General features: G+C 39.7%; 1 protein-coding gene and 1 long non-coding RNA gene across 6 annotated transcripts in view; one reads left to right on the top strand and one right to left on the bottom strand.

The window, feature by feature from the left end:
* The window catches only part of NRP1 (neuropilin 1), a 138,431-nt gene that overhangs the window by 84,517 nt on the left and 32,900 nt on the right, over nucleotides 1-21,014 (bottom strand). The gene's annotated exons all lie outside the window — the stretch shown is intronic.
* On the top strand, nucleotides 1,843-20,461 carry LOC128775045 (uncharacterized). Of its 2 annotated transcripts, none has more exons than XR_008419636.1 (3): nucleotides 1,843-2,006; nucleotides 15,862-16,011; nucleotides 19,587-20,461. It is a non-coding gene; the product is annotated as an uncharacterized LOC128775045 (long non-coding RNA). The 2 variants fall into 2 exon arrangements; XR_008419635.1 differs by lacking the exon at nucleotides 19,587-20,461 and adding an exon at nucleotides 16,955-17,303.

Genomic DNA, 21,014 nt, shown 5'->3' with positions numbered 1-21,014 from the left:
GACAGGTCTGCCTGTTTTGCCCCATGTTTGCTTATAATTTAACTGTGGTTTGAACTGTTGGCTATGTTTGGCCTGGTGATGGTGCAATATAGGCTTTTTACTTGAATCTTGACATGGTCTGAATACTAAGTGGCCAAATCTTAGTGCATTTTGCTTTCCAGGCACAAATAAGGGAGGTGGGTCAGGCTTTCCTAAGAACTGGGGGCACTTCTGTGAGGAGCCTTTCCTCCCAGGTAGGAGAGAGCTCAGCTAAGATAGTGCCAGTGAGTTGCAACAGAGAAAGAAGCTAGTATTTTAATTCACATATCTTCTAATAGTAAATACCAGGCTCTCCTCTTGGCAACAGTAAAAGCTATTTTTAACAGGAGGAGAGGGATTAGAATCTCTTCCCAGCAAGAGATAAGTCATTGCATCGTTAAGTGCCAATTTTAGGAAATTGAATTATTCGGGGATACAATAGTTACATTTATAAACTGGAAGGCTGCTATCATTTTAGCACTTCCCTTCAAAGCACCATCCAACAGGGCCCCAAAGAGTGTCACAAATAGCAGTTCATGTAAATATTCAGGAGGGTTTATGTGCACAAGTTGCAAAGGGTAGTACTGCCAAGGAAGTTAAGAAAGCAGCTTGCATCTCCCTCTGGAGTTGATACCAGTTCCACTCCATAAGTTTCTTGCTGGCAAACGTGGTGCCAGGAATGCAGCAGGCATGCCAGCAATCCCTCCCTAGAGACTAAATGTGTCACCACAGCAACGCACCCAGCCTGCATTGGCCTGAGGCCCGAGATACTGAGTTTGCAAATTTCGCTCCCCCAGGCGGCTGCACATTGCTCTGTTAGTGCTCCAGTGTGGCAAACGCCGCACTTCTTGGAATGTCAAGATCCCTGGTCATGACGGCGGGGACCTATACAGGTGGAAGCCGGGCCACTTGCTTGACTCTCGTGCTGAACCCACACGCTGGAGAAGAGCCGGAGGAGAACCGGGAACTTTGTCTCAGGAGCTGGGCCCACGCATAGAAGCTAGAGGAGGGGCCAGCAAGCTGACATGCCCATCCGTTTGGAGCCCTGCTCCAGAGCATGACTGCTCCAGGTGACAGGGAAGCTGCGTCTGAGTCCAAAGCGCACTGTCTTTCTGTGCAGGGGCCTGGAGGGTCCCAGCCAGGGAAGCCCTTCCTCAAACCTCATCCTGTCCACTTAGCACAGGAATGTAAACGTCACGTGGATTTTTTAAATATTTAGAGGACAACCAACCTCTCCCCCTTTAGGTATCCTGCCACTTTTTTTCTTAACTCTCCTACCTTAATGCATTCCCTTAAGGAGACTGCATTTACTGGGAACTAACTCTTTTACAACTTAAAGACACTTTACCATGGTTCCTGGTTTAGGGTATGGTACTATGGTGGCACTTCTCAAGAGTGTCCCGGGCTTGGGAGAGCAAGCTCTTTTTTTTTTTTTTTTTTAAATGTTTATTTAGTCTTGAGAGAGCACAAGCAGGGTAGAGGCAGAGAGAGGGAGACAGAGGATCCAAAGTGGGCTCTGCACTGACAGCAATGAGCCCGATGTGGGACTCCAACTCACGAACCCAGATCCTGACTTGAGCTGAAGTCAGATGCTCCACTGACTGAGTCCCCCAGGCGCCCCAGGAGCACAAATTCCTTAAGCTAAAGGGTGTTTTGCCCCCACACTCCCCCTTCCCTCACCCTACCTGGGTATACGTGTGTGGTGAAACATTCTGAGTCCTAATACTAATCACGAGTTAGGTTTCCCATAAGAATGATAAAAGAATAAAGATTTCCTTCTAAGAATTCTTGAAAGGATTACCCAGAGATTTTTTTTTTTTTTCTCTTGGGAAGTTTGAATTACGGCTTTAGGAAAATCGCCAAGTAGGGGGAGAAGGGATGGGAAATGAGAAATGTACTCAGTCACTAAAGAGTGGTTTCAGAGGCTTTATAGGTACGCAGTGCTGAAGAGAAGAATAGCACACTTTACTCAAGTCAGGTTTTCTCTGGTGAGTACAAATGACCCCTGACTCTCCATGGTGGAGCCCGCTAATGGGAAGAAAGCTAATCCTCTGCGGGGTGTTGTCTGTACAGGGGAGCTACTGTACCAGCCCCTCACAGCTTCTGGACATTCTCGTATGATTAGGAAGGGGGGTTATAGGTGGTGGCGTCTTTTTAATCTCCTTCCAAGAGGATCTGCCCCCACGTGCATGTGTACATTAATAATGGAGAAACCTGATACCTGACATCATAAACCAGAGTGAGAAATGATGTTGGCTAACATAATTTTCACCTGCAAAAATGTGTTTCTTTGGATCTTTGGTTTATTTTGCACAAGGCATTAATAGCTATTCCTACTGAACAACCTGTAAACGATTACTACACCGCTGTCCAAGAATTACCTTACATATTCCCCAGCAGAGAACGGGCTTTACTCTCAGAGCATTAGAGAAGGATTTGGAAATAAAAATATACAATGATGGAGCTAGAAGAAGCCAATTAGTCTGTATCTGTATCTGTGTTTCTGAGTGATTTTACATGATATTCACCCCTAAGTTCTGGCTTGCTTGCAATGTTCTAATCAAGATATATGAAGAGGCTTATAAGGTTCATGGCTTCTTATTGAGTAAAAACAATTTTTAGAAATCCATTCAAAGGAAATAATCTGGAATCATGTCAAATATTTATGCAAAAATATTTCCTGAAATTTTATTTAGAATAATGGGGGAAAATGGAAATAAGGCAGGCAGGAAGGAAACAAGAAGGAATTTATATACATTCATATCATGGAATATTATTCAGCCACTAAAAGCATATTCAACAAAAGATTTTTTTATAACATAGGAAAAATGTTAATGATATCATAAGTGAAAAGTAAGAGCATAAAACCCTATATACAGTATATTCTCAATTCTTAATCATATGAAGAAAAAGAAATGGAAGGGAGTATGTAGAGCCATTAATAAGTGATTGTCTCCAGGTAGTGAGATTATGTTCCTCAGTCATTTCTGTATTTTTCAAAATTTTTACAATGGATAAGTGTTCTTTGTAATCAAATAAAAGTTATTTTGAAAAGCATTAACTATCTGTATATAAAGTAGCAAATCAATATCCTGTTGCCTAGCTAATAATTTTTTATTTCTTGGTCAGCAAACACTATTTTTTATGAGGTTTTATTTGGAAATAAATCAAAGGCTTCATCTTTTTAAAAAATAACTGGATCAATGAAAGTCTGTGTGCTTTTTTTTTTTTTTAAGTATTAGAAAGTAAAAATGAATCAGATGTGATCTGATACTGGCAATAATACTTGCCATTTGTATGGTAATTTCCACGTTACAAAGTGCTGTCAGATGTACTATCTAACATAGTCTTTCCCATGATCCCAGGAAGGCACTGATCAGGTGGTACCAACCCAGAGGGAGCACAGAGCTGGGGAAGCACTGGGTGGGAGACACAGATGAAGAAATTTGCATCCTTTCGACATTGCCTACTTTTGGGCAAATTTGATTCCTATTTTTGTTCTTGTTACTCTTTCTCATACATATATTTTGAGAGGTGGAGGATGGGTATGACCTTATTATTTTAGAATTACTTATTAACAACTCATAATTCATTTTCAACTGGTCATTGTTGCTAGAAAACCACCATATCGACTAATATCTCATTGATTTTTTTCTTAACAGTGTGCTAGAGCTATATACACAGACATATCAGTGTGTATGGAGGTTTATGTGCATGTGTGCATGTGTGAGACAGACATAGACAGAGATAAGAGAGAGCCACTGGCCTCCAGGGAGTCACGTGGGTTGAAAGTTTCAGTGGAATTGGTGGTGGTCATTTAATGGGCCTCTTCCAGAGCTATTCTAGTCCTGGTCCTGGTCCTCCTGCTTGGGCTGGATGTTCAGGGACCACATGACTAGAATCCAAGCCCCGCCTGGGCAGTAGAGAAATAGAGATGAAACAGAGGAGGGTGCTAGAGTGTTATCGAATAGCAGCTCAAATTTTGGTTTCTCCCCACTGCTGGCACTGGGGTCTGAACACAGATTACTCCAGTAAGGATGGGGCAGGCACAGAGACTGGGTTATGCAGGCCTATCTGCACTCCCCAGGATGGATAAGTGGGAAAGGCAGACCCCTCTGACTGCCACCAGAGCTGGAGTCGGCCTGGGCCACTCCTCCCAGGAAGGAGGTAGTAACACACCAAACTCAGGACAAGCAGAGGGCCTGAGCCTTGGGCATGGCCAGAGAGCCCTTGACATTTTCAGAGGGACAGAGAAACTGGGTTGTGCTGGCTGATTCTATGAAGTGCCAATTTCTAAGAAAGCCATTCTGAATCTGGCAAAAATTTTAAATTTATACTATAGACAGAAAATTGTTTTGTTTAATATTTTGTCATATTCCCCTTTAATGTTTGTTTCTAACTTAATAAAGTAATTTTCCCTTATTAAAATAATGCTAAATATCTTTTCCTAATGATACATGTTTTTTCATATATAATATATATATGTATATATATATATATATACATATATATATATTTTCTTTCTGTATGCACTCTGTGTATTATAAGTAGGATTGTAGGACATGAGTCTTTAAGCTAAGCCTCATTTTAACTTGTGCTGACACTTTCTAAAAGTCAGTCTCCCTTATTTCTATTCTGGCAATCCTTCTGATATGCCCCAAGTCTAGTTATCCTTTTGATACACCCCTAACTTCTAGTCCATAGCCTGACTATAGCTATACTTATGATGTGGTTACGAATAGTTGCCCTAAGTGATATGCTCTTGACAGTGTCTGGGCATGGGGGAGCATTATTTCAGTTGCAGAGCTACCCAACATAGTGGTGACCCCATTCACTTATAAGGAGAGTGGCATTTTATCAACATTGCCATTTCTCTACCCTGGAGTTCTTCAGTACAGAGCTCAAGGTCCAGAGGGCAGGGATGACAACCCTGGCCAGCTGGCTGCGCCCATGCCACAGAGCTGGGAAGTAGGTGGTGCTAAAGAGAACAGGTAGCTTTGCTTAGTGGCTGCTGGATGTACTCCAGCCAAACCATGCCTCCTGTAACTGACTTTACAGATTGTGAATGGGAGGCCAACCCCCTACCTCTCTTAGAACAAAAACTGTTGCAAACGCTTTTGTCTTGTCATTGTCCTCCTCAAAGGCTTGCAAGATGTTAATCTTGCACTTGTCCACAGGCTTCCAGATAATTCTCCTGCAGGAAATCCCAACACAATACAGTCTCCCTAGCATCTTTTCCAGAAGGTGGTTCTGCTGATTCAGTATAGTAAGGGTTTCTTTATGTAGGTAGTCAGATAACTTGTTCTCAATAATCAGAGTATAGTAAAACTCATAAAGCTAATCTCACACATTAAAATTTTCATCTTTAAGCTTTTGTGATGCCTCAGGGTCATTATAATGAATATCCATAATTTTATTGCAGCTATTGAAAACTGATGATTAATAGACTAGATAGTAACATAATAATATGTATGAGAGTTAACAGTCCCAGGAAATGAGGCATTACAAAAGTAAAGAAAGAAAGTGTTAAAGAAAAAAGTTTTACTGGAGTAAAATTAAGAGATATTAAATGGTTCTCCCTGGAGCCATGCAAAGGGATGGCAGTTGATTACGAGGGATGCCGTGGCTGGTCAGGACTAGCATAGGAGAAAAACTGAGATAATAAATGTCCAGCAGGTTATAGACAGATCCCTGCTGCTGCATAACAAATCACCGTGAAGAGAGGGGCCGAAGACAACACATATTTATTAGGTCACATAGTTCAGCAGTCTGGCATGGCATGGCTGGGGCTCTCTGCTCGGGGCAACCTAAGACCAAAATCAAGGTGTCAGCAGGGTTGCATTCTCAACTTGAGCTTGGTGTCCTTGTCAAAGCCCACACCACCAGGGCAGAATTCAGTTTCTTGTAGCTGCAGGACTGCAATCCCCACTCTCTTGCTGGCTGTCAGCTGGGGGCTGCTCTCAGATCCTACAGACCACCTGCACCTGTCATCATGTGGCCCTCTCCAGCTTCAAAGCCAACAGCAGAAAATCTGCCTTACTCATGCCTCATGGTCTTCAGGAAAAGTTCAGTCCCTTCTAAGGGCTCATTTGATTAGGTCAGGCTCATTCAGGATCATCTCCCTTTCTTGAGGTCTGCTGGTTTAGCCACTTAATTAAATCAGCAAAATCCCTTTGTAGCAGCACCTGGATTAATGGCTGATTGAATAACTGGGAGAAGGTGTGTGCATCCCAGGGGCCAAAGATCCTGGGGGCCCTTCTTAGAATTCTGCCTACCACACAGACCAAGCTCTGGTAGGACATACGGGGCTTGGAAGCTACAGTAGAAACCGAAGCCAACAGGGATCATCCACTTGCATCACCTGGTAGAGCAGAGATTAGTAGATACAGGGTAAGACTAAGGATGGGATTAGGAAATTGGAGCAATCGTGGAAACAATTTTAATGTTCTCATGTCATGTTGGCTGCTGGTTTGGGATCCCTGAGCCCACAGGCATTGCTTGCAGGGAAAAGGAAAGCAGGGTTCTGGAGTGAGCCAGACTCTCCTGTTTGAAGCAAAAACAGAACTTCCAAGATTGCCCAACACATATGTCTGGAGACAGAAAAGTGATAATAGCTTAATTTAAAAATAAATACATAAAAGAATTCAAGACATGTGGTATAAAATAATGGTCAAAATACATAATTTTAATAGAAAATGTTTGGAGTTAAAATTTCTCATTTCTGAGGAATCTCACTTCGTAATTAAGATTTATTGGAATGGAAGATAAAAAAGAGTCCTTCACATGGGAAAATATTTCTATGATTTAACTCAGATTATGAAATTCAATGATGCATTTTAAATGGAAGAGAAGGAACACCTCCCTTAAAACAACTATCCTCCAGAAGTGATGGAGTCTTTCAGTGTCAAACTTGCAAAGTTCAGTATTTATAGAAAAATTCACATGCCTTTAATTACAATAAACTCAGTTCCCAAGTAAAACTGTGCCATCTGGAAGATATTAACATCATTTACAACTTGTTCGCCTCCCTATTTCATAGAAAATTTTTACTTCTTGCCAACTTTCCACTGTTCTCAGGGAAAAAAAAAAAAAAGGAATTACTTGTATGGATTGTCTCAAGATGGGTTTATATAGCAAGTCAAGCCATCAGGAAGTGACAGAGGGGTTTTTTTGGACACATTTACTTCCTTCTTATTTATTTTAAATCCTTGTATCTTTAAGGTTTTTTTTTTTTTTTCTAAAAAGATATTCTCTTCTCTCTGCTCCTCTCCTCTTGGCCCTCCAAAGGGAATAATTTTGAGTTTTTTAAGTTAACTGAGCTTTTTATAACGTGGCCCAGTGGAGAGATCTGGGGCAGGAAGAACAGGGTTCTGGTCTGGGCTCTGAACTTCAGGAACCACTCAGGCACCTTTGGTCTGTCAAGATGTGTCACTATATTTGACCTCCCACAAAGTGTCACAGGGGTCAGTGAGGCAAGGAAGTGCCACGTGCCTGACCATCAGGCAGTCAATTTAGCCAAATTGGGACAACTGTGATCCAAGTCCTTACACTGTGCCACTGACTAGCTGAGTGCCTTGGGCAGGTATTAACCAAACTCTGTGAGCCTCTGTTGCTCACCTGTACAATGGACAACTCATGTGAGGATTAACCTACAGGACAATAGGGAGGGTTAAATTAGGTAATGAATGTAATGACCTTTGCCAGGCTTGATGTCCCTTCCCAAGTGAGGTTGGAATGCATAAGAAGGAAAGAGATGAATGTATCAAAAAGTAAATGGGGCAAAGCTTTGTTTTCCAAAAGGTATGCCACCAAGCTCAAAACAGACTGTGTAGTTCAGGTAGTGCAGGAAATCTAACTACTGTTATCTCCCAGGGGGATCCATCAGTCACATGACTAAGTCTCAGAATATGACCATGATAACATGTTATTCTGAAAAATATGACTTGGGATGGCAGTAGGTCTTGCCCCAGTACTACCACCAGAAGTCAATCAATGAAAGCCATTGTCAATAATGGAATTAAAGAAATCAATTTATAGATAACCACAATATGTTTTTTTAAATCACTAAGTCTGTTAAGTGTTTCCACTGATGTGCCCAACTGATTTAATGATGTGCAGTTGGATTAGTACTCTTAGCATGCAGTGCTGAATTTTCTCCAAAAGCCCCCATAATTGGTACAATGGAAGCACCCTGGGTGCAACTTCCAGTTATAGAAAGGCAGTGACTCTGGCTTATAGTGTCACAAAATCATAATCCTCAAGTTTCCTTTTTCATTGTTTGGAAAAAGAAATAAAGCAATAATTCTGCTTTAGACTATAGGACCTGAGGTGCTAGTTTTAAGAATTTTAAAAATATCCTCCTGATTAATTAGTAATTATTCAGTGGGGATCTAGGTAGTTTGCAAATCAGAGCTGCAGGAACTAAAGTTGGCAAATACTCATTTTTTTAAGTTTTTTTTTTCTTTGCAGGTTAATTACAGTAGAATGCTATGGTGTCAGGTAGGTGAGATTACTCATTCTGGAATGGGGAAGTCCCTTACCCTGGAATGGCTACCCATCTTTTCTGAAAAAAAAGTGGAAAGAAAAAAAAATGCCAAAGAAAAATGTGTCTAGTGACACAGATTAGTTTTCCTTTTAGTGACACGACCAGTGAAAGCAACATTGAGTTGAATTTTAGTATGGACAGGGAGCACTGACCCTAGTTGGAACTCTACACTTCTGTTCAGTAGGTCCTAGAGTTTACCTAAGATACAAATCACTAAGCTAGCCATAACCAAGAAATATGAATCTTTTAGGTATAGGCCTAATGCATTTATTTAAAAAAAATTATATTTTAATGTTTGTTTTTGAGAGAGAGAGAGAAAGACAGCACAAGCAGGGGAGGGGCAGAGAGAGAGAGAGAGGGACAGAGGATCCAGAGTGGACTCTGTGCTGACAGCAGAGAGCCCGAGATGGGGTTCGAACCCATGAACTGTGAGGTCATGACCTGAGTCAAAATTGGACGCCCAACCGACTGAGCCACCCAGGCACCGTGGGCCTAATGCATTTATAATACTAGAATGAAATACACTTGAGAAAAATAGATCATGGTCAAAGGGAGATTTGTCTTTTCTTTAACCCCTAATGTTTACTGAAAGCAGTGTACTGTTGAATTGCTGTAGGCCATCTTTAGAGTTCGGTGCATCCATGCTTACAGTATTCTTTTCTGTTTTTTGGTTTTCATTATTTAAGATTCTATTAACTTGAAAAACAGGTGTATCAGCTGCACATGACTGGGTCACTAGTAGTTTTACTAACCTAGCATATATTCTGAACCCCTAAGTCGATTAGTAATACAGAGAATAATTTATGTAATAAGAAATATATCTATGGACATAAAATACTTCAAATGTCAACTAGGGTTTCTTCTATATTGCAACGTGCAAACCAGTTAAAAAATATATTCAGGGAATCATTGGTTATTGGCCTAAACATTAGTTTATATGATTTTTTCTTATCACTGATTTGCATTACAGACTCAGTAATTAATTGGTATAGAGCAAGACTCGAACTATCTCTGTGTTAGGAGCAAGCTCATGGAGAGAAGAAAGGATTTTAATGATCTAGGTGGCCCCATGATTTATGCAGACCTTAAAGAGTAACTGCGTGTTTAGAAGAAAAGAAAGCAGTGGCCATAAACATTGCCAGTAGACTAAAAGCAGAAGCACCATCTAAGTTTAACCATATGAACATAGAGGGGGTCAGTGTGCCAAAATGGCTCTGTGGGGGAAGCATGGATTTGACTCAACCGGGAGATCAGACAACCTCCGTCCTACCATCTAAACTCCTCCCCAACCCCAAGGTGTCTTTAATGGCAAGCTTCACAGAAAGGAAAAGGGAATATGGTCAAGTTTGCTGAAACAAAAAGGAGCATAAAGGGAGCATTTCCAAATACACTCTTCTCTTTATCACAACATAAGCTAGAGAAAGCCATAAAAAATTTCCTCTTGATGATAGTAAAGACTCAGCTGTAAAAACAAGACAGGTAGGCAAAGGAGATAGAAGGTTGTGCTTTATCTTCCCTTACTTTGACTAATTATTCCATAAGGAAAGGTGACTTTTTGCATTAAAAACCAGAATACATGAAACATTGAACATTTCACTGTATTTAAACAGCTTACTTTCTTTGAACGCTTTTAACGTAGAGGGCTACAGTTTATTGCACTTTATAAATAAAAGTTTGTTAAGAGAATTGATAGTATAAAGTCACACGGAGAGATAGCAAGGTAGTTTTTCAGCATTTTCGTTCTTGAATTATTTGGGGGCAAATAAGTGCTCACTTACAAATGTACAATAAAACAGGCCCTTTGAGAATCCTTCAGGGGAAACTTACTTAAAATAGTGCAGGTCTTTGAGATTATCACATTACATTAAAAATATCCCATATTTCAGATATTTCATTAATTGTGATTGCTTTTTTTCTCTAGTAATGGCCAATTACCTAGATAATATTATTGTTGTTTTCATCAATTTCCAATCTGTTGTGTTTGCCTTTATTATTATTATTTTTTAACGGAAGCAGAAACAGTGGAGAATTGGTCCTAAAATGTGTTCCCCAGAATACTCATGAAATGTTTCATGGAAAAAATAGGTTTTTTTTTCCCAAATCATCTGGGAATGCTACATGTCATAATGTTCCTTTTGTGAATATTCACAATTTATGTCAGTATATTAAAGGCTCTGAGAAGTCCCACAGGTCCGAAACCTTGATTTAACTTGGTTTAACCCAACATGTGCCAATCTATTGATTGTAAGCATCTTTTATTACATAATACCTGTGGAACTATTGTTCATCAGAAAGTATTTTCAAAGTGTTATTTTGGAAAGTCACTGACTTTGAACTAGCCACAGGTCAAAAATAATAAAAAATTCAGGAAGGGAATCAATTTTGTAAGTGATGACATAAATTTGCGAAGACAGAGATAAATTTGGCAACATAATTCCTTCCTCTTTTCTGCCTTAAATGTTAGGAATTTAATTTTAATCAGTGCTTGGAAAACTGTTTTAGCAACTGTTTCTAGCTAAACAAGTACAATGCTGATCCCTAAGACTGATCCCTATACTTGGTAAAACAGGCTTGACCACACCTGACAGATGCACTTGGTTAGATTACTCTAGTTTGCAACTCTGAGAGCAGGAATTGGGAATGTCCTGATTTTTACTATGTAGTTCATGTTGTGGTGAGCACCATGAAGAGAACTAGCAAATTTTACAGTGGGAAGAGATCTGAGGGATAGGAGACCAATACTGCATTGTATAGGGATGCCTGGCAGGCTCAGGTGGTTGAGCATCCGACTCCTGATTTCGACTCAGGTCATGATTCCAGGGTCATGAGATCAAATCCCCTGTCTGGTTCTGTGCTGAGCATGGAGCTTGCTTAAGATTCTCTTTCTCTCTCCCTCTGCTCCTCTCCCCCACTCATGCACTCTCTCCCTCTCTCTCTAAAATAAAAAAAATTAAAAAAAATTAAATTTTATAGATGAGAAAACTGAAGCCAAAAACACTTAAGGGGAGTGGAGCAATATTTCAAATCCAGTTACCAGAAGAACCAGAACATTCTACTGTATTTTGATGAACGACAAACCATTACATCCCATTTGTGAGGAGATGATGAAAGGGTCTTGATGGTCATCAGGATTTACTTCCAATTTGAGATTCCTACCAAGGGACTGCTCAGCCTTGCTCCAAAACCTATAGGAAGAGGAGATGGACTGAGTCCAGACAAGGAGTTCATTCCATCTTTGTCATCCTGATGATTATTGTGTGTTCCTTGTTTTACCTTGGATCTGCTCCCTCAATAAATGCTTCTTCAGTATTTAATGTAGCTTCCACCCATTATCCTAAGACCACATTCAATTCCTCCTCCACAAGACAGCTCTTCAGGTATCTGTGGATAAGCATTACAACCCTAAAGTCTCTAACTTTTTTGGTATTATAAGAATAGAAAAAAATTAAAGAACACATATAGGAGACTGACACTTTTGAAAACAGGCAAAAGCACAGATATGTAAGGAACCACTTCTCAAATTGCTCAAAGGTTGTTGAGACAAGCTTATTTTAGCAAGTATAAGGACAGTGAGCACTATGGAAGGTGCATATGTATTTCAAACACTGTAATGTTGTGGGCACTTGGAGTAGTGTTGGTGCCACAAAAGGCAGGGTGGGTGGCTAGACTTCTATTCTCCTCTCTTCCCTACCCCACCATGCTTTCCTTCTCCCTCCATTCCCATACTCTCCAGCCTCCACCTTTCCTATTGATTTGGGGCTAGGCAATCTTGACGCAGGGTCTTGCCATGGGAATGACAAATTGTCTCTGTGGAGCAGGGACCCAGGAAATGGAGAGAGGTTCAGGGCAGAGGAAGGGCTGCTCTAGGTCTCCCCATGGATGGAGCCAGAGGGCAAAAGAAATGCCCAGATGACAATTTAATACAAAAAATTTCCACATTCACATTGAGGGTTGGCTTTCTGATGCCAGAGAAAGAATTTATTTTGCTGATTTTTCTTTTACAAACTAGGCACACCAGCCAAGAACTCCCAATGCTGGACTGAGAATGTTCCTATTTTTGTAACTGTTAAATTTATATGCTGAATTTTCTCTTACTCCCTTCCTCCTCACACACACTACTATGTAATTTCATGCCAAGTGATAGTCCCTTTAACATTTGTGTGTGTGTGTGTGTGTGTGTGTGTGTGTGTGAGTGTAATATAGCAAGATTGTTGCTATACTGTAGAAATGTCATTGATTCAGGATACTTTTCCTAATGACAGGTTGTAATAATTCTCCTTGCCAGACATAGGCGAAATACCCATTTTCACTAATTAAGCACACATATAGCCTTAATCATTTTTTTAAACCTTAAAATAGGCTTTTGTAAGTTTAGAATCAAATGGCTTTTATATCAGTTTTTTACTACTGAATTCCTCCTTAATTATTCACTGATGAACATACACTCCAGAAACACAGGTTAATAGTTCAAATACTATCAAAGCAGAAGGAATGGTGGGTTTAGCAGTCATTAAAAATAATAACTTCAACTTGATGTTTTTCTAATTTTTCTTCTTTAAAATCCAATGTCTTCAAAAATACTTGCCCCTTAATGTGTGACAGACGTGTTAAACACAGGCTGTGTAAATGTTTGAACAGTAATAATATTGATCTGTTCAATGGAAATGTTCTGTACAAATGGCAGACTATTAGCAAAAGCTTTGATTTTTACTCCCATTATGCTTTGCAATTAAGGAGGAAAGTATTCTTAGCATGTGTGACACATATATGTGTATATATAATTTTTGGTGAGAAAAGCAATAATAGCTTATATTTATGCAGCACTCTTTTTCTGCAAAGCTGACAGAGCTTTTACACTTGGCATTGTTTTAAAGGCTTGAAAGGAAAGAGTGAATACATGGTGTCCTGTGACATGTGAGGGTGTCTTTACTGCAGCTATGTCCACATCATGACCAGAGTAGCTGGTCGATTTTGTTAAACCATTGGTGTCACAGGCAATTCTTTACTGAACTTACTAATGAATAAGCTGAATTAACTCCTGAATTGCTCACCTAGAGTCGCACAGAAGTGCCTGGAATAGAGTCAAGGGTATGAGTGGCAGTGTAGACAGAGCTGACTTCTCATCCTTGGCTCTCGACCTCACTGTCAGGGACCAAAAAGCAAACCAATAGCATGGATGCTAGACGGAAAGTCCAAGAAATAGAAGTCGTGCCAGTTGAAGATGATGTGAAGATATCTCTCTAGCAAGGTGTTTCCCACTGCCTCTCAAGCACGCTCTGCTCGTTCAGTACTTCAGAGCTGGCTCAAGGTAGAGTGTCAGCCAGGCTCTTCTGGGGCTGCAAACAACATGACACATCTCTCCCTTGTTCTCCCCTGGACTTTTGAAAAACAGTGTTTAAATGTAGATAGAAATGCTGATAATGGCCTTAAAAAAAGGCCTACTAGAGAAATGGCAGGGTAAAAAGGAAATTAGAAACGATGACTTGAAGGCAAATGTGTGTCGTCTGAAGACACAAACCCAAAGAGTCTTCTCCTGGCTACTCCTGTGGGCCTCTGCTCCCAGCCTCTCTGCCCAGTCACCACCCCTGGGATAGTACTACTCTTCCAAAGACCAGAGACAACTTCCCTAACACCCCTCACCTAAGATTAACTGCACAGAATTGTTCTGGCATCTCTTTTCCTAGAAGTTCCTCTTTTCTTATTTTTGCCAAACCAAATTCCATTCTTTCAAAGCCCAACTCAAGGTTCATCTGTTCTGTGAAGCTTTCCTTATAGTCAGTCATCTGTAGATGTTTCCTCCACTTGAATTTATGGAGCCCTTTGTTAGCCAGTATGGACCAGGTAATTATATTTGCCCAGTGTTGCCCTGGAATTGGTTTTTAGGTGTTGCCATGCCCTAGTTTTTTCCCTGATAAGATTTCTGGTAGGTAGAAAATATGTCTCTCTATTTATCTCGGGCTTTTATGAGAATCAGAAACAAAACTGCCTCCCTGGAAAAAAGCTCATGCTTATGGAGAAAATGAATAAACAAGAAAAATCGCAACAAACATCACATAACTCAGGTAGTCCAACTCTTTGGTATTGATATTGTAACAACATTTCAGCTGCATTGTCTAATTTGCTTACTAAAGGTTCTGGAAGAAAACATATTATGCTCTAAGAAATTTTTTCTACAAATGATATCAATCACTGTGGGGAAAACTCAAGACCCCGGGTGGTTCTACTTTTGTTCCAATTACATTAAACCTTATTAAAATAGCCATCACGACAACAACACCTCTGCAGAGGAGTATGCCAAATACTTAGGGGCATAGTCTCATCTACCGTTCTGGGATTTGGGTACCTAACTCCTATTAGTGATAATAGGTATTACGTCTATAAATCCCCAGTCGCTCTGTCAATCCTGTTTCCACAGGTGGAATGATGATTCTAATGAGGTCCATGTCTTCAAGATTCTATTTAGGAAAATATACTGTTTAGACCTCAACTTTTCTGTGATCTCTGGTAGTGTTACTGATAAGGGCAGCATTTATGCATTTCAAATTATATGTTGTAATTCATTGTCTTTTAAAGAAATTTGCTCCACATAAAGTCTCAATCCAACTGACATTAGTTGTGTGCTAGAAACACATTCAAATGGTAAAATTTGCCTAATGAAGCTGTTAATTATTTTCTTTCTGTTATGTTCCCTCTCTGCATTATCACTCTCTTCTACTTCCTTCAATTAGGGGGCAAGCATCAAAAGGTTTCAGAGACTTTATCACTAATCTGAGTGCACTAAACACAATCCATTCTCTTTTCTTTAGTGTGTGAACAAAAGAATTCACCACCATTTGTACCTAAGGTCAGTATCTGTGGAAGCCAACATTTTAGACTATTTTTTTCCATCACTTGAATTCCAAATTCTTATCCTCAAACGCTTTTCACCTGCTTTAAATCCGGAGCCTAAGGAGAATAGCACGGCCTGTTCTAATAATCTTTGTCTGTAATAAGGCTTAGAGATGTAAATTATAGGTTTGTTCTTTTATTTCTCCTTTTCAGTACCTAAGTAGCATTAAGTGGAATATAAGTCCAGCAGGCACACTGCAAGTGAGAATGTATATGATGGTTATGTGGGATGTCTGTAGTTACATAGATCCATGTAAGCATGAGCATAAATACAAAAGATTACAATCTTATCTAAGGAAGTTTCACTTATAAAACAAAAAGATTCCAAATCTGTGCTGGTTTACACAAAATGTTGTCATTTGCAGTCGATTTTGTGTGCCTCTGTTACCAAGAGGTTTTCTTATCCATAGGAGCCACCGAGGCAGTCGTGGATGACTGACCCCACTTAATCCAAACCACAGGACTGACAAATGATTAATTCCGGTTGTCAGATGATTAGCCCTATTCATGGGGTCACAACCTTGCCTGCCACTAACTTGCACCTAAACTCCTCAGGAAAGGTAAGGAGACTTGAACGAGCCATTTTTTAAGGCCAATTCAGTGCAACTGCAACAGACCCTGTGTTCTGTGCACGCCTTCTCCGAGGAGTCCGATTTCCAGTTTTAGTTAAATTAGTTTCATATCAGTCAATACTTGTTTAAAAACATGTCATAAGTCTCTGTGGCTTGTGCATGCTTCAATTACTTCTGATTATTACATCAAGATTCGCAAACAAGATACCAGAGTCACTCTTATTTACTGCAAAATGCTATTGAAACAAACTGAAATTCAATTTCAGAACAGATTGCAGTAACCCATCAAAACAGAGCAAGTGGAGAGGAAGTTGGGCCTGGAGGTGTGCTGGGCCATTGTTAAATGCAGGACAGCATCTCACCTAATAATTTAAACATGGTCTTGTGGCCTGACATTTTTAATGCTTTCTTGATCTCTTTCTTCTGGCTCTTGTGTGTTCTTTGCCACTGTGGGGTGCAGTGAGTTGCAGGTTATGGATTAAATATCAAGCCCTCCTCTGCCAATAGCACTTTTAGGAGGGGAAAAATGATTGGGTACTTTTATAAATAGTCACGCCATAGGTGTCCACAGAAAGCAGTGTTTATGCAGGGCTTTTAAAAGCTGCCTGCCTTTTAGACACAAACCAATCCATAAAAATGCCAAGTTCAAATTTTCAGCTATTATCTGGGCAATACATCTCAGGCACCTTGGTAGGCTGATTGGACATTTTTGTCGGCGCACATTAAGATCCCAGCCTTAACTAATGCAATCTGGTTCTAAAAATTAATTTAACTTACACAAATGCCCTGATAGGCAGCCCATGGTTCTCATTTATTTAGCAATTCATTGCATTTGGAATAAACTAGAGGGTTAAGAATTCTACGCCTGAGGCAGCTCTGACTCTGAAGAACAGAAACATACACAGATTTCTCCCATCATTTGTTGCTTCAGGGCAAGAGAAAAGAAAGCCACTGTAATTTGGAGACAAGACTTTTCCAGACAACTACGAACAACAGCAACCATAGCGCGCCACTAAACAGAGCTGTGTTGTGGAGACGTGGAGAGCAGTAAGACATCTGTGGGGTACGTAGAGTAGATGCAAATAGAATCTTCAAAAGAGTGTCGGCATGAATTCTAGAGAAAACCGAGGGCTTGCAAACTCATTTATAATAAACATTTAAAACATGGGTCAAAAAGTGTTTCCTGGAATTAGAGAGTCAATTAAATGGGGACAAAATTTAGAAGATACGTATATATCTATATACCTTGTCTCTCTCTCTCTGTCTGTCTGTCTCTCTCTCTCCCTCTCTCTCTCTCTCTCTCTCCACACACACACACACACACACACACACACACACACACACATATCTATCTTATATATATAGTCACATATATGCCATATACAGTCATATATATATTGCCATATATTACATAAAGAGAGAGAGCGAGGGAGGGAGAAAGGTTTTTATATATCTATTTTCAAGTTGAAATGTCCTTGAAAATTGTCTGTTTGAGCTCCTTATTTTTAAATATGGAAACTGAGACAGAGAAGTGGAGTAGCCAAGATCAGAGTGAGTTTTAACATCCTGATACCCTAGCTACTATTTTTCCACAGACTTCCTAAACATGTTTTCACTTGCATGGTTTAAGAACATGAACTTTCTCTACAAATTTACTTTTGCCCTGATTTTTCTTGAATAACAGGATTCTACAGTTGTTGGCTCCTTTGTTTCTCTAGCACATATGTGAACAGCAAGCAAAGTGATTTTTAAAGTCCCCACTTGAAAAAAATAAATGATTTCAAGCCTTCTGATGGGCTCAGTTAATGTTTAGCTACAAATATGGGAGGAGAGGAAATTAAGTTTTCTATGCATGTACCATTGTGCTGACTTTGACCCTGAACCTTAATGGGCAGAGAAAGGCATCTGAGCATTTTCATGGGAATCAACAATGAAGGGCTTGAGTTCATTTGTACAACCTAATCCAGTTCAGGCAGATGAGCAGATTTGTGTCTGTCCTACGTTTAAAACCCATTGAAGAAGGAAATTCCACAGCTTCCCTAGTAACTTATTCCTGCATTCTGTAACCTCTACTTTAAAGAAAATTTTTGAAGACAGTTCCAACCTGTTTCGTTTCAGTTTCAGAACATTTCTTCTTTTCTCCAATTTATTTCAATGTACGCATGCACATATACTTAAATAACAATCTATTTTTATTCCAGAATACTTAGATTCTCTATTTCTTTTGAGATGAGATAAGAGACATTTATGAAATATAGACTTTAATATAGTAATCTGAGAAGGAATTTTCCAGGCTTTTCCTTCCCTGGAATGTTTTTGGCCCAGCCAATTTTGATTCTAACATCTTTAGTAGATACCTTGGCTTCCAGTGTGGAAGAAAACAGAAAGAGCGTTGCATCCTTAGAATTTTACAACCTGTTTGGACTATTACATCTTTATAATGGTGATGGTGTATTTAATCACACACAATTTGTTTCATCGTGCTAGAAACAAAGAAAGCTATCAAGAACAAGAATTACAGAAGGGAATTTGGCAGGCATCTTCTCTGACCCCTAAATGTTACAGATAAGGAAACAGAGCCCCTAGTAAGTGATGTGACTGCTACAGGTCATACGACCAGGAGACTGCAGCAGAGTCAGTAGTGGACTCTGGATTGTCTCTCCCCATTCCAGCATTTCTATTAAAACACACTCACTCAGCATTCAGCAAGAGGGAGAAGACAAAAAACATATTTGTTATCTTTGAAGGAGGAATGCTTGACATCTGCCAACAGCACACACACACACACACACACACACACACACACATGCTTAAAAGTCACAAACATCCCTTAAAACATAGCTGATTTGTATAATAGGTATGTGGCATTATCACCATACTGAGGATTTATCAATTTTTGCATTACCATGTGAATGAATGAATTTCACTCCCCCATATCCAATGTGTAGTCCTCCATCACAGTTGTAGCGTGGATAATGTTCCTTCTTCAGACAACTCAAAGAGGTCACTAATACCAGCTAAATATATTCTTTACTTCATGTTACCTTGAACAATAACATGTGTGAGCAAATTCAACAAAGTAGAACTTTATATAAAATCAGAGTGGGGTTTACAACCTCAAGTTAAAATTGATGTTATTTCTTGCAATGTAAGGTGTTGATCACTTACTGATTTTTATGTATATGTGACGTTTTATGTAGTGGTGAGGTCCCTACATTTCTCAAAAGCTTTGGGTTAAGCTCTTAGAATGTGAGAATCGTAACGAAGTCTAAAGTGACATCTAACTTCCTGCTAACATATGTAAGTCCTTATTTCTGGGTGTGATCTTTTTCACAAAATAATGTTTCAGCAAAACTCATTTCTAGCAACTGCTCAGAGATAGAAAGGGCCAGAAGGATAAGCACTGGAAAGTTAATGAGGAAGAAAAGCAGTAATAAGCCAGTCTTTGTGAAATCCTGAAGGGTTCACCCGATGTAAGTGAAACCTGGGAGAGAACCGACATCCACTTTGTATCTGAGCAAAATCCATAACATTAAACAAGGAACATTTCCTCTGTGCCACAGCTACCAACTTGCTGAGCTGCCAGGGTTGACTGCCCCTCTGAAGCCAATGCAGTGACAGGACAGCCTTGGTCAAAGAGTCAGGAGGGACTCGGGTGATGCTGGGTAGGTCACTTGACTGGTCTGGGCCTTTGTTTCATCTGTAACCTAAAGGTATTGCCCCAGAAGATCTCAAAGGCCTTTTCCATTAACAACACACCAGGATTTAAAAATAGTCATGTTGGTTCTGGTTTTACCATAGCTATGATCAAGATCCAGAGCCTGTGGCTTGCCCTGATACGATCTCTAATACGTCATATGTGGGCACTTGGACCTAAGGCCAGTCATTCTTCAAGTGTCAAACAGTTATAAAAGAATTTAACATTATGGGGTTTTCCTTCTGATGATTATCTTTTTAAAAACCTGCACTGCAAACATATTCTAGATCGCCTCGATAACCATCATATAAGGAACATTGCCATGTCTTTCTGTAGTCACGCGTGTATTTGCGTTTATGATTAAATGAGTGAGCAGTGCAGACCACCTGAAGGCATGGCTCCCTGTGTAGACAAAGGCTTCCCGTTCATTCAAACAGACACAAGTGGTTGGGGTGGGCGAGTCATACCAGATAACACAGGAGTAACATAGAACTGAACCCTAAAACACTGGGATCCTGGCCATTGGCACCATGGTCTAGTCACTGGGGAACTAATAGGCAGTAGTTCACAAGTGACAACTCCAGACATAAATAGGCAGTGAACAACTTTTTATTATTTTCCAACATAATAATATTTTGGGCTACACCATTAAATTAATCCATCGTTAATACGTCATTACTTTAAACCACCATCAGTGGCTAAAACAAATTAAACAATAAAAAATTAAAAAGGAAAAACAGCAAAGGCCATGCTAGTAGCCAGAAGGGTTGTCCATTGTGCTGAAACTCAAGAAAATTAAGTTAATAATAAGTTAAGTATAAAACTGCAAACCCATCATGCTATTATTACGTTACTCAATGACAGGGATTTTGTTTCTACCAAATGCCATGATTCATCACGTAAAATTGACGCTGTTATCTGAGTGTTTTGGTTTTGTTGTTATGTCAAGATTAATGTGTAAACTTGCATTATTTTATTTATTCTGTGGGAATGCTAAACATAAATAGGACATGAACACATGTTTGTACGTATATAGTAAGCAATATAATAATAAAATAATTTTCAACACTAAAGGTTGGCGGGAATGCTTTTCTTGAAGGGGGGATAAGTATATTCCTTAAGTTTGGGAAACACTTTTCTTTCAGCTGTATCCTCAGGCTTTTCAGTGAGGGCAGGAACCGACAGCCAGACAGGAAGATCTGTTTGAAGGCAAGCTGCCCCTGGTCCACTGACCTCTCAGGAGGTTAGTTTGACTGTTCTGGAACTCTCCATCTCCTTTTCCTTTTAGTTACTT

The sequence above is a fragment of the Panthera pardus genome, unplaced genomic scaffold (genome assembly GCF_024362965.1).
Source record: "Panthera pardus isolate Hobbes unplaced genomic scaffold, ASM2436296v1 HiC_scaffold_6, whole genome shotgun sequence".
Taxonomy (NCBI): Eukaryota; Metazoa; Chordata; class Mammalia; order Carnivora; family Felidae; genus Panthera; species Panthera pardus.
This window is presented reverse-complemented; position numbering and strand designations above follow the sequence as displayed.